This window comes from Erigeron canadensis, chromosome 9 (assembly GCF_010389155.1).
Source record: "Erigeron canadensis isolate Cc75 chromosome 9, C_canadensis_v1, whole genome shotgun sequence".
In the NCBI taxonomy this organism is placed as follows: domain Eukaryota; kingdom Viridiplantae; phylum Streptophyta; class Magnoliopsida; order Asterales; family Asteraceae; genus Erigeron; species Erigeron canadensis.
In genome coordinates, this window is record NC_057769.1 from 22,261,526 (window position 1) to 22,274,996 (window position 13,471).

General features: G+C 32.8%; 1 long non-coding RNA gene across 1 annotated transcript; it reads left to right on the forward strand.

Annotated features, from left to right (window-relative positions):
• Window positions 1–7,455: 7,455 nt before the first annotated feature.
• LOC122583903 lies at window positions 7,456–12,588 on the forward strand. Its single transcript, XR_006321348.1, has 11 exons — window positions 7,456–7,524; window positions 7,803–7,875; window positions 8,721–8,767; window positions 8,870–9,028; window positions 9,524–9,648; window positions 10,163–10,294; window positions 11,058–11,311; window positions 11,456–11,562; window positions 11,651–12,082; window positions 12,180–12,273; window positions 12,352–12,588. It is a non-coding gene; the product is annotated as an uncharacterized LOC122583903 (long non-coding RNA).
• Window positions 12,589–13,471: the final 883 nt, after the last annotated feature.

The following is a 13,471-nucleotide window of genomic DNA, read 5'->3' on the forward strand; positions in this document are numbered from 1 at the left end:
TGATTGATTAATTAATAACCGAATTGAACCTATATATAGAGAGAAAGAAGTACAAATACATACACATCATTTCAACAGATAATAACTAAAAAGTAATAGTTTAAGCTTAAATATATATATATATATATATATATAGGATTCGTACCTGTAAAATCGAACTTTTTGTTGTAGAGAGATATTTAGTTAGCTTAATTAATTAATAATAACGTATGTAGGGTTACGTATAGTTATTTTATAGGCAAACAAAGAAGCAATTTAAGTCAAATAAGGTTTCAAACGTCGTACATGGAATATATTAACCATCCAGCAAATTAACAAATAAGCAATTTGAATCAAATAAGGTTTAAATCAAACATAAAGTATGTACCAACCTAAATGCTAATTTTTCCCATGCTCCGTTAGGCCGGTATAACTAACAATATTTAAATATATATTTTATTTTGTTATATTAAAGTTTATATATCTATGATTCATATAAAATGCAAGTTTAAACATTCATAAAACATAAATTTAAAAATTAAAACACGAAATATAAATCCTCAAATTAAATTTAATAAATCTGATCATATATTTTTATCCAAATTAAACCTATCACCTAAAATTTAATATGAAAAGCAACATTCTTGTTAAGAATGAGTAATTCTTTAAACCCAAAATCAATGAAGTTAAAATAATATAATTATAGTAGTAATAATAATAAAAATAAGGAAAAAGTGAATATAAGGCTGTAAGACACCTAATTTTACACATATTAAAATTTATTATTTCTTGTTTAATGAATAAATGCTTGGGCCCATAATTTTTAAAAATTAAAAAAAAAATGTGAGTATTCCACACCTAAGCTTATACCCGACAGCCTTATATTCCCATCTGATTATAATAACAATAATTTACAAATATACAAAAACATGATTATAAAACCCATTGATCGATACGTAGTTAAGAAAAATTATAGGTGGCTAGATAGATTTTATGATACGTAGGCACTTTCTTAGATACAAAAAGAAAACTTAGAAATTTTAGGAAATGCCCCTTAGTTTAAATAATAAATTTGTTATCCTATAGCACTAGTACAGATTTCGCAGATAGAGACCTGTTAAATAGATAATAGAGACCGTTTAAACAACTGGTCTCTATTAGAATAGAGACCAGTGTCTTTGAAACAGAATGGTCTCTATTCTTCTTTCCCGCTTGTATAATTTGTTTCCCGCCATCAACATAAATGGTCTCTATTCTATTTTTGATATACCTATTTAATTTAATAAAATGGTCTCTATTCAATTTTATTTATAAAAAAAAACCATCCCACTGCAAAACCTGCTGCTGTTTACAATTCAGCTAGCTATTCATTTTCATAAACCTACTGTTTCCAATTAATCTTTACAATACCAAACCAAATACAAAATACATATATGTTGCTCAACATGTCTGCCGCTATGCAATACAAAATCAAAACCATATACAAGCTTGTTGCTCAACATTTAAATCCCAAAACCAAGCTTCTTGCTCAATTATCAAATACCAAATCCAAACTTCATACTAGATAACCAAATTCAATTCTAAACTACTTGCTACTCAAGACATCAAATTCAAACCACTAGTACCTAATGCTTAATCCAACTAATACACTTTATCAAATACTACATAGCATATAGCTTACTAAACATATTACAAAAGCTAAAGAAAGTTAGAGTTCCTACCAAGTCATGAAATTCTAAGAATAAACAGTCCATACTTTACTCTTCATTAGGAACTGGAAATGCATTTGTCCAAACGAGAACCATATCATCTAACTCCGAGTGCTCATACGGTCTTGTATTATTCCAAGGTATCTACAAATATATGTGTATATAAATAAGTTTAACATTATTACTTATATATAAGAAAACTAAATGGAAGAACCAACTTGAATGATAAAATACATATGAAATTACTTACAATAGACGGAAATGCATATTGTTGAAATTTCACAAAATCATAAATCCACCGCATCACGTAATAACCGCATTCCCAATTTAACTCTTGTTGTGGGACCTAAATACTAATAACAATTATATACTCGTATATAATAAACATCCAACATACAAATGTGTCCACATTATCCTATACTAAAAACTAACTCATAATTTACAAGTAAACATGCATTTTTACAACCATTTTCAACCTCATGCATAAGATAAAATACATTTATAAATCCAATGCACATTTTACAACCGTTTTCAGCTTAAAGCCATTGATAAGGGACAACGTCCTTTATATTTCGTGTGGACTACATGACAAATATTCAGTACACTTTCCTATATACATACTTTATATATTACTTTTCAAATCTTCATGGCCATCTTTCCCGTACCAAGGTAATTATAAACTTCCAGCACATTGTTTTCTCATACCAAAGGTGATTATAAACTTCCAGCAAATTGTTGAATATCATAGTCCCATGTCATGTAACTAACTCAAAAAAAATAAAATAAAATAATAGCAGAATAGTGTATTTGATCGCATGTCTTAATCAAAACTCACACATGGATTTATAAGATGATATGGATTCACATAAGTCTCCATTTATTTTGTTTGAAACTTTAATTTAACTAGCCTATTAATGTGTTACTAGTTTAAAGTTCAACTTTTACCAGCAGCAAAGCGCGGGACAACATTGTAGTGTATTTCTAAAACCCAACCATCTATACCTAATACTACTATATAAAAGATAAAAAATTTACCTTGGGAGAGTTCCAACGAAAACCGGAAATAATCCTAAAATAATATTAAAAAATAATGCCTAGTTAATACTTTGTCAAACAAAACAATTCTAAGCTATATAAAAATGTAACACAAAATCTTACGATTCCACAAGACTTGATAAACGGTAGTCATCCTTGGTCTTTCTCATACACATGGAGTCTAATATATACCCCGTACCCCGTTAAATCATTGGGACGCAATATGAAAAACGACCAATGTCTCCTAATAATGTAATTATGTGTTAATGGGTTAGTATACACAAAAATAACATTATGCATATACAAAATAGAGTATAATATAATACATACCCTTGATGATATAGCAGTAAATAATTTTGTACGTTAGGTTGGGAAAACACTTCTCTTAAATGATTTTGAACCGTCGTTGGCTGCTTTTGACACATTAAGCCATTCACCGCAAACGGGTTCAAAAAAACACATCCACTTAGATCCAACTCTGTATCAATAGTGTTATGTAAACCCCTGAATAAAACAAAACAATGTATTATAATGCAAACTAATATCGACAAAATATAATCATATTGATAGTAATAGGCTAAGACATATTATTGTACTTACAATACAAAGAGTGCTAAAATTGTCATTTCAAGTTCCTGTTTCATGAGCAACGCCATAACCTCCATAAGAGTGACATTTATGGACAAAGAGGTATCTCATGAAAAAGTGTCGGGTGGAATATCATGTGATATCGCAAGTTCAGGACAACTTTTGTTCATCCATTGGAATAGTAACCTTGAATAAATGGTGGTCTGCTCATGATTCTTGTACTATAGTTGTCCAACTCACTTTCTTGATCAAGATTATACGTTGTCGATGGACCAGATGATGGCTATTAACAAGTATTATTAGTTATAAATTACTACTATATAATTTCATACATAATATATAAAGTATTAGGTTACTCTATTTACTGATGCATCACAAGCAATCCTCTTTGTTGGTATACTTGAAGTGGATTGTTTGGAGGAAGAAGGTCAAACGTCTCCTTGGTTAGATGCCTATTTACAAGAACCATTGGTTACATAACTAGGTAAAATATTAATACAATGTGACATAAGTAGTACCTGGAATATAGAAATACGATTTTTGGGCCACTGAATGAAGCTGCCAATGACGTCCTGAAGCTTGAAAAGTTCATCAGTAGGCACCGGTAAAATAAAGGATTGATAGTCCTGATCAACATGGTCAACCTGCACCTTCACATACCCGTCCAATATCCGTGAACCATGTAATATATCTGATCCCTGACCAATACATAAGACGCTTTGTGCACAAATGAGATTTGTAGTAATTACATGAGGGACCAACAAGTGACACTTTTTGTGTTCCTATAAAACATTTAGCATGTAAGTATATTTGGTGTAACTAGATAGTTCATTTCAATGTAACTATGTAAGTACCCGTGTATCGTTGGTGCCAAACGTTGGAGACCCGCAGCTTCTCATAATAACACTGCCAGCTCTTTCAGGCGTACTCATACCAGCAACAACCCCCTCAACCTTCTCAAGTCTCTCTGACATACTAGCAATAGTTTCATTAATTATTTGTTCCTTTGTCGATGCTGTTTCGAGTTTCTTTATAATTTTGTATTCCTTCCCTAACACCAACTATGTACCCAACCCCTCTAGTACGACCACCGTGCTCCAGGCCTATGCATGCCATAATAAGTCCTTTCCGGGTGGAAGACTTAACTAACCCGCTTCCAACTCCAGTTCTAATTCAACCTAAAAAAATAAACAAAATAATAGTTGGTTAATATGAGGTAATTAGCCATAACAATCTGGTGTTATTATAAACTCGTAATTAGCTATAACGGGTTGAGATTCTTACCAACCGCTCAAAAGTCTCAGAGACAGGAACGGGTAAGTAGCCGCCTTTTTTATTTTATCTTTTACAACTCTCGCCAAAAGATAACGACGAGCTCGTGGGTCGTACAACTTATGAATATCTGCTACAAGACCTTGTTTCACGACTTCTGTTTCCCAACCCTTATCGTTACCTCGATAGCCCAACCGACCTAAATGCGTCTCAATCTCTTTCTTACGGGCATTTTCTCGTCCTTTTTCATGTTCCAGCTTAATATACAAATAAAAATTAAGATTAGAAATCTTAAGACATAATAATATAAAATAAAAATGCATAATACACAAGTTTACCCGTCTTTCATCAGCAGCTTCAATCTCTACAAATGTCTCCCAATCAGATTTATCTATGAACTTGTACGTAGAAAAAGGACTTTTACCAAGGTCCATAAACTCGTTCCGAAGTCTCGTTTTGAATCTTTTGAATGCCATGCTACATTGTTTCATAATTTTCGTTTTCTTTTCAGGGTCATCAGAAAGGTTATACTCCCGTCTAATTTCTTGCCACAATCGATCTTTGTCCTCTTTTGGTACAATGCGCCAATCTTTGTACTTGATGTTAATATGGTTTCGTGTAGATATGCCAACTTGAGTTGAAAAAGTCGGGAATGATTTTCCAGAAGGTAGTGAAAACTCGTGAAACTCAATAGTCTTGGTATGATAGGCAAATACCACAAAACTTTAGCCGGGGGGCCATTCTTTGTGACATCGTCGTTAAGATTGGTTTCTTTGTTTCGCTTATACCGTGATGCACCACATTCTTTGCATTTGTGCAAATCTTTGTTTTCGTTTCTAAACAACATACAATCATTTGGACATGCATGTATTTTTTTTTCCAACCCCATCGGACAAATCAACTTTTTGCAACAGTATGTTGTTTCAGGCAACTTATTGTCTTCAGGGAGCAAGTCATGCAAGAACTCCAAAAGCTTTGTAAAACCTGTATCACTCCATCCATAATTTGCTTTTAAGTTTAACAATTCCGTCACAGCAGAAAGCTTGGAATATTTACAACCACTATACAATTTTGTTTTTGAATCGGCTAACGGTTATTGGAATTGATCATGATCATGTTCATCAATATCACCCTCCACATCATGAAACATATTATCTATATTTTCACCATTGTCATTATCACCATTGTCATTATTACCATTGTCATTATCGTACAAATCATTGTTTTCATCACTATTAGCCCGATTAAATAAAGAAACACTAGAACTTTCGCCAACAATTTTTTCTCCATGCATATACCAACAAACATAGTCTCTCATAAACCCATTACCTATTATATGTGCACTAACTTGCACAGGATCATGAAACCACATTGAATTTTGACAAATTTTACAAGGACAACAAATTTTTTCTCTATCATTGTTCTTTCGATTTTCCTCAGCAACTTTCATAAATTCAGCCAATCCGTCATCAAATTCTTCAGAATACCTTGTTATCTCGTACATCCATCTACGCCTACGCTCCATCTGAATAAATATAGAGTACATGTTTTAATAAAATGAATGTATGATATGATACGTAGAACGTAAGGTTTGGTTATTGTAGGTGGTCAATCCTAACCCTCTTTTTGAGTACTTTGTCTCATACGTGAATGACATGTTAACGAATTGAGTGTTAAAGGAAAAATCGGCAGCATTTCCCCTTAACTCCTCAAGTAAGTGTATAAAACACAAACCCATAGGAGTAAAGGGAAATGGTGTCGATTTTTCCTTAAACACAATTTGCTAACACATCATTCACATCCTAAATGAGACAAAGTATTCAAAAAGCAGTCCTAAACGGGGACTATCCGAAGTTAACCTCTAGTAGGTTAATTTCAGACGGGTATAAACCTAGAGGCATATGGTTTGGACCCTATACTACATGAATGCATGCCATCACACATAAACTAATTATTATGAATAAGTTAATCGAAAGTTCTATATATAAATGTGAAAATATACCTCCTTCGTATATGTTACCGAATCCACAAACTAAATACCGCAACAATCCTTAGATTAGCCTATATATAGACAAAAACAACATAACAATAAATTGATCTAATATATATATATATATACATACATACATCTATATATATAATAAAGAAAAGCTCAAGTTGAGTTTTTAGCACTGTATTGATTGCTGAAATTTATTGCATTAAGGCTAATTTGGTTGTTAATTCACGGTTAAATGATAATATGGGATATTAGATGAGTTAATAATCTGGGGTTGATTTAATAATATGGGATATTGAATTTCTTTATCCTTTTTAATGTAAAATAATTCTATCTCTCTTCTTAATTATTGTTTTATTAAATTTTCTGCATTTGAGAAAGGGGCGTTCATGTGTTAGTTGTTTGATTTGATGTGAGTTTTTGCTTCCAAGTTATTTATAGTATTAAATTTTTGGTTTTATATATTAACAAAAAAATAGTGAATCGGACAATTTGTTAGATGAATGAATAAAAATTCCTTTTCATTATTTCATTAAATTATTCGTTTCATCTTCTTCTTTATTTCATGAATAATGACTGAAATCTTTCACATTCCATCAGTTAACTTGCTATTGCTTGGAATCCCAAAAACTTCCCCCCACATTCTTCCAACCCCACAATCAACTTTTATTTCCTTATCTTCAATTCTTCGTCTAATATATCCTTTACAAAAACTTAAAGTTATTTTTTTTTCTTTGATTGTATATGTTTCTGATTTTTTCATTTTGCTTCTTCAATTAACTTTTGTTTTCATGATAACTTGAATAAGATTTCACCTTCTTCCTTTTTTTGATCATTTTGATTCACCTAAATCCTTATTTTGATTGGTTTTTGTAGATCAAAGTCAGCTTCCGAGACTATGGGTGACGACATGGATCTCAACCTACAAACTCAAAATAATCGATTGTAAGTTTAGGTTAAAATAAAAATTTACTATTATTAATTTTATTTATTTTTTATTATTATTATCAGTTTTACATGCCAAATATAATTTTTTATTGTATTCCAATCCATTCAAAAACTCATTAGGAAATCAAATTGGAAAGGAATATTAAGTAATAGCAGAGGAGGTTAAGATACGTGCTTATTCTTCTTTATATGTATGCACAAGTGATCATGTTAGTATACAAAATAAAATTGCATCTTCAACTGACATCTTTTTTTTTTCTTTTTATGTATGAAAGGAAATATTAAGGCACTGCAGTTACTTGGAGACCCATTACTGGGATTAGGCCTCAGCTTGCTGTGTGGGATAAGGTGACTTTAGCAAATTCTTTTACTTTCATAGTCAAATCGATTTACTTTTAATTTTGAAATTAGTAAATAAATCTAATGTTGATACACAAGTGGAAAGTGATGTCTTTATCCTTCAAATTCAACCAACGAGGATATACTTAATGGTTATATGGCGACAGAAAAGAGATGAGGCTTGATGTGTAGAGAAATATAATTTTAGGGCAAGAATATTGCAAGGTTGTCACTGATATACACAATTTTTACTTGGAGCATAACTGTTAGAATACAAACACATGAATTCTCGGTGTAGTAATTCACCATTACAATGAAACAAGCATCTTTTCAAATTTTATGATTCTTTGCTTCACGTAATTGGGCCATGAGTATATTGATTTTCTACTCTACACAGTTTTCAGATAATACCCGCATGCAATTTGTCACTGAAGTGTCTCCATCATCGTGGAAAATTTGTTATTGTGAATATTGAGGTTGCCCTTCACTCTTATTCTTTAAAAGTGGTAGATTATGTTATCCTTTTCTCAATTCATATATTCTTTTATGTTCTCTGATGATACGGATAACCCCAAATGACATGAAAGCGAGTCTGGTTATTTTCAGCGATTCTAGACCAGGTGCCATATGAAATATAGTTGTTCAGAATTGTGAAACTTCAGGTGCCATATTTCTAATAAAGATGAGATTTTTAATTAAAATATGGCTGGGATTAGTAAAAAGACATGAGAACCCGGATTCAGGTTATCAGAAAATTGAAACAACTAAGACTATTAAATATGAATTGGATAAGTTAAGAGTTATATATAATGATAAACATGAAATTGTAGTTACAGGTGTTGTTGGTTTTACAGGCTCTGGTGATCCCCCTTTTGTTGCTTTAAGGATTGATATGCACAAGGTATGAGAAGAGATTTTTTAGCAACGGCAGTTGCCAACGATGTACGTATATATACCAGGCCATTATTAATTTATGGTTATCTTCCTATTTAACGCTCTGTAGAAAACGTAGTCATATATGGGAAAGGATCCAGTAACTTTACGCCAAGTAGGTAGGTAGGGAAGGTGAGATTCTTGAACGAGCCCACTGAAACTGAAGGGTCTTCGGGTCCTGTTACGGCCATGGTTTGTCGAAAGTAGGATGTTGAATTCTGATGAGAAGGTAAGTTTTGAATCTCGGAGTTTTGTTTTTCGAACTTTCCTTTAATGCTAATAGATTCCATACGCAACTTCCATATATACTTGAAGTTCTCTTTAAAGGTGATACATCCCATCTCGAAGATAACATATAATTATGCTATATCAAAAGGTTTTATGAGCAAATGAAAATGAAACTCAAAGAATTTAAGTGAATGGTAAATGATAAAAGCAATGATTCGTTGCCAATGAAAATAAATATTCGTTGCCAATGGACATTAGTCAGCGACTTGAAATTTGCTTTGATATTCTTCATGGCTTAACATATCTTTCGTATATACGCGGGAAAATCATAACCAACGCCCTTTGTGTGCATAAGCAAGTTCTAATTCCATTAGACGTTACCTGATTTCCCCTTCTTCACACCTATTGAAAAGAGTTTATACCATGTACAAAATATTCAAAATAGTACGTTCTAGATTTTGGGAAAAATTATTCTCTTTTGCGGTTGTGCTTATAGTGTCTTGAGGAGGTTTTACCCGAAGAGAAAGGTCGAGTCTGTTAGAGGTTTTGCATTGACTACTGATAAAAAAAAACGTGACGTCTTTGATGTTGCTGTTTATGATTGGGGCACCTTCATAACAGGTATCAATTGTTATATATCATTCGCCATGGTATTCTATATGTGGCAACTTCAATCTATTTATAAGTACATAGTAACAACATAGTATTTTGTGATTATATTTTACGCACTTACTATTTATTCAACTCAAAAGAAGGGGAGTAAAACGTGACTTGCACTGTAAATAAGTGATTGTGGTTTTGTTTTTAAATCCCACGATGTGACCAACATTATAAATCATGTTAAACAAATTAACCTTAAGCTTTTGTTTGGTTTTCCTTTTCGTGTTTTCTTTAAAGGCCATGCATATTTGTTTTGAATTTTGCATGTTAAATTCTGTTGTAGGAACATTTTGATGCACAAAATAAATTTAGAAGTGAGATTGAAATACTCTTGAAAATTCAAATGTCTTTGGGCCGATCTATCGAGGCACTTTATGGGATGCTGCATTATTTATATAATTTACTACAATATGTGTTTGTATGCATGATAGTAACGCAAAAATGTCATATTGTCATCTTATCGTGATCAATGCAGGGCAGGAGGTATAAAGTTGAAGGTGGTGGTGGTGAAAGCATATGGGACGATATACAGATAGAAAAGCAGTAGCAATGGTTGTGGGTTCTCTCAACGTGGACAAGTTGGTCTCTCAGACCGTCGTAATGACAGGTTTAAATCTGCATATCCTTTCTTAATTTGATAAACTTCTTACGGCTGAGAAATGTTTACAAATTTTTGTAACTATGTTTGATCTAAGCTCTACCACGGATATTTCTGTTCCGACCCTTGGCAGAATGTCATCTGCCGTGAAATCTTTCCCGATAGAAGAATAAGATTTTATGGTAGAATCATCAACCGTCAAACTAAACAGGGTTTTGGTCTATTTTTGTTTCTCAAACTGTAAATCTTTATAATTTTAAAGTTGTATAGTTGATTGATACATAAGAGTAAAGTGGTACCCACGTACAGGTGCAAGTAGTTTCTAGTTTACATAAACTTATTGTTGATAGTTAACTTGAAATTTGGGTTAAAAGTGAGTTTAGGTTAATAGTGTCAAATTTGAAAGAATACTTATATTAGTTAGTAGTTTAAGTCGGTTATTAATGGTCAAAGGTGTGTCAGTTAGATACAAATTAATCTTAAAATGAAACCATCTACCAATTGTTGCCACTTTATGAAAAGAGGCATCAATTTGTGTTTTTGGCACCATAATAATTATGATATTTTGAAAGGTTTGGTATATATATCGATAATATATATCCATATCCTTAAATCGTAAACAAAAACACATACCAGTTCTTCGCACTCATACAGGTTGTAAATGTCAACGTAGATAATTGATGATGATGTTGTCCCTGCACTGCAAACCTTTAAATCGGTTCTTAGGTTATATGCATTCTAATTTACACATACCATTTTCCGTCATCTACAGATTGTGCATTTTATGCTGTCGGGGTGTTTCTTTCAGTGGCAGGGACCTAAATCAAGCCAATCTGGATACAATTCATACTGTCCCTGTAATGAACACACTTGCTGAGCTTTTGGAGTGGGGACGCGATAAGAAACATACTTTGCTCCCTAAAGAAGAGTTTGGTTTCCGTTATCGCCCAGGAAGGGGCTAACCTGGGATGATAGTGGGTTCTGGTGTACAGGATGTAAGACAGCTGTTGCATATCTGCATATTAGGTATACTTAGATGGCATATTTGTGTTTGGGTAACTTTATGGTAATTATTGAAATCATGGTATAGGGTTCTTTGATATAGAGTGTGTCTTTTAGTCCATGAAAATTATCTTGACCTTGCTTCATGTTGTGTCCGATACATACCAGGTTTAAGATTGAACTGGATATTAGGGATGACAGTGCATCCACAGTTTTCGTCCGCGGAGAGATTGCTAAGCCGAACAACAAAGTCGTTAATGGATGAAGAGTTGCAGGTATGAGCATCACTTTTTTCATGGTTGCCTCATTTAAAATAATCTTTTAAGATGAAGTTGGACCTTTAACGTCCATGTTATGACTCAGGCGATGATGTTATGCCACATGTTTTGCGGAATCTGATTAGCAACAAACACGTGTTTGAGATCAAGGGGCACAATTACTACGATGTTGGAGAGTATGAGGCTTTCGGTTCCCAAGTTGTGATGCCTATTTTGGTGAGCAAAAGAAGTGAAGGTACGTCCAGTCAGCCCAAGGCCAGTGAAATACCTTTGGCAACCTCATCAATTGTTGTGCATAAGTCTGTCGATATTGCCACACCAGCAAAGAACCATGAACCAAGAAAGCACAGGTCGTAAATGTACTTTACATTAGTGGTATATCTGCTCATGCACTTTTTCAATAAGATATTTTGTAAATGGTGAATACTTACGGGGGCACAAAGGGACCAGAGGCATCATCCAATTAAAATGGAAAGAAGAAGGGGAAAATCAGTTTGGATAACAAGAGTAAATGAAGGTATGGTGAAACCAACTTCTGTTTGTTATTATCGATTCAAAATTGTAGCTAACCCGTTGAGCTCCAACATATTGGTTAAATATTGACATTGATCAAGTGGAGAAACAACCCAGTTCAACTGATGGAGAAAACTTGGATGATGTTGGGTTAGAAGAAAACATAAGTTCACGTAATGTGTCCAAAAAAGGAAGGTACAATCAAAATAGCTGATTTGTCGCCCTGTAAATCCAGTTATATTTACTAACATGGATTTTTAATTGTATACATAGGAATGTGGTTGATTCGGAGTCCTATACAGGAGAAGAAAATGTTGAGGTTACAGGCAACAATGCTTGATGGTAGAAGAAGTACAAACTCCATTTCTGTTATACGATTGGAGTTTTTGGTTATCTTCTTTTGGTTTCTTGTTGTTACGGGATTTTAGTTTTTCTATTTTCCAGTATTTTGATATGAAGACGTTTTGGTGTTCTCATGTATTGGTGTCTTTGTTTGGTGTTGCATCTAGTTTATGGATTACAATCTTAATAAAAGTTGTTTTTATTATACATTTTTTTTTATATTTTTGAAAAACAATACTAGAAGAACATTGAGAGTTTAAAATACTGTCGATAGCCATATAATACATAAATAAAGATCCTAACAAACTACCATTACCCTTATGTAGAATTGTATGGCTCTGGTGGGCCTATGTAGAGTATAATTAGATCAAAGTATACAGCTATGATATATGACATGATTAAATTTGATGCCGTAGATTACAATATATTACTACATACCTCAAAATACAATGAAAACTTATGTTACCTGAACAATCAAAACCTCTCACATGTCGTAGTCTGAAATATCCAAACACAAATTCGACTGCCATATTAATTGTATGTATCACTTGGGTAGGATGTGACATACATGTGATATATTAAAGAATGGGGAAAACTAGGAAAAAAGCTAATGGATTGGCACATGAAAGAAAATAACTTCGAAAGTAGAAGACTGTTATAATAGAAATATAAAAATTGGCCATGAAATAGTTTATTCATAAATGAAACTGATACTTAAATAAATTGAATTGCCTTTAGTAAAGGAATATACAAAAGGTGATTAACTTCCTATGCTAATAATTACGTTTTGTCTGTTCGGATTCTTACCTTCAGTTGTCTTAACAAAAACTTTGATGAAGTTATTAGTTGAGAGTTAATCTTTTGAGCAATATAACATCTTCTTTCTCTCATTTACAGGTGTTTAACTTAGGCATGTATCTATATCCTATCGAAAATAACTTCCCACGCTACAATTTCGACTAACTCCATAAACAGACTGACCACCACCAACACCATTATGTATAGCCTACAGAAAACACGAAACGTCCAAATTCAAAAGTATAGCCGTGCA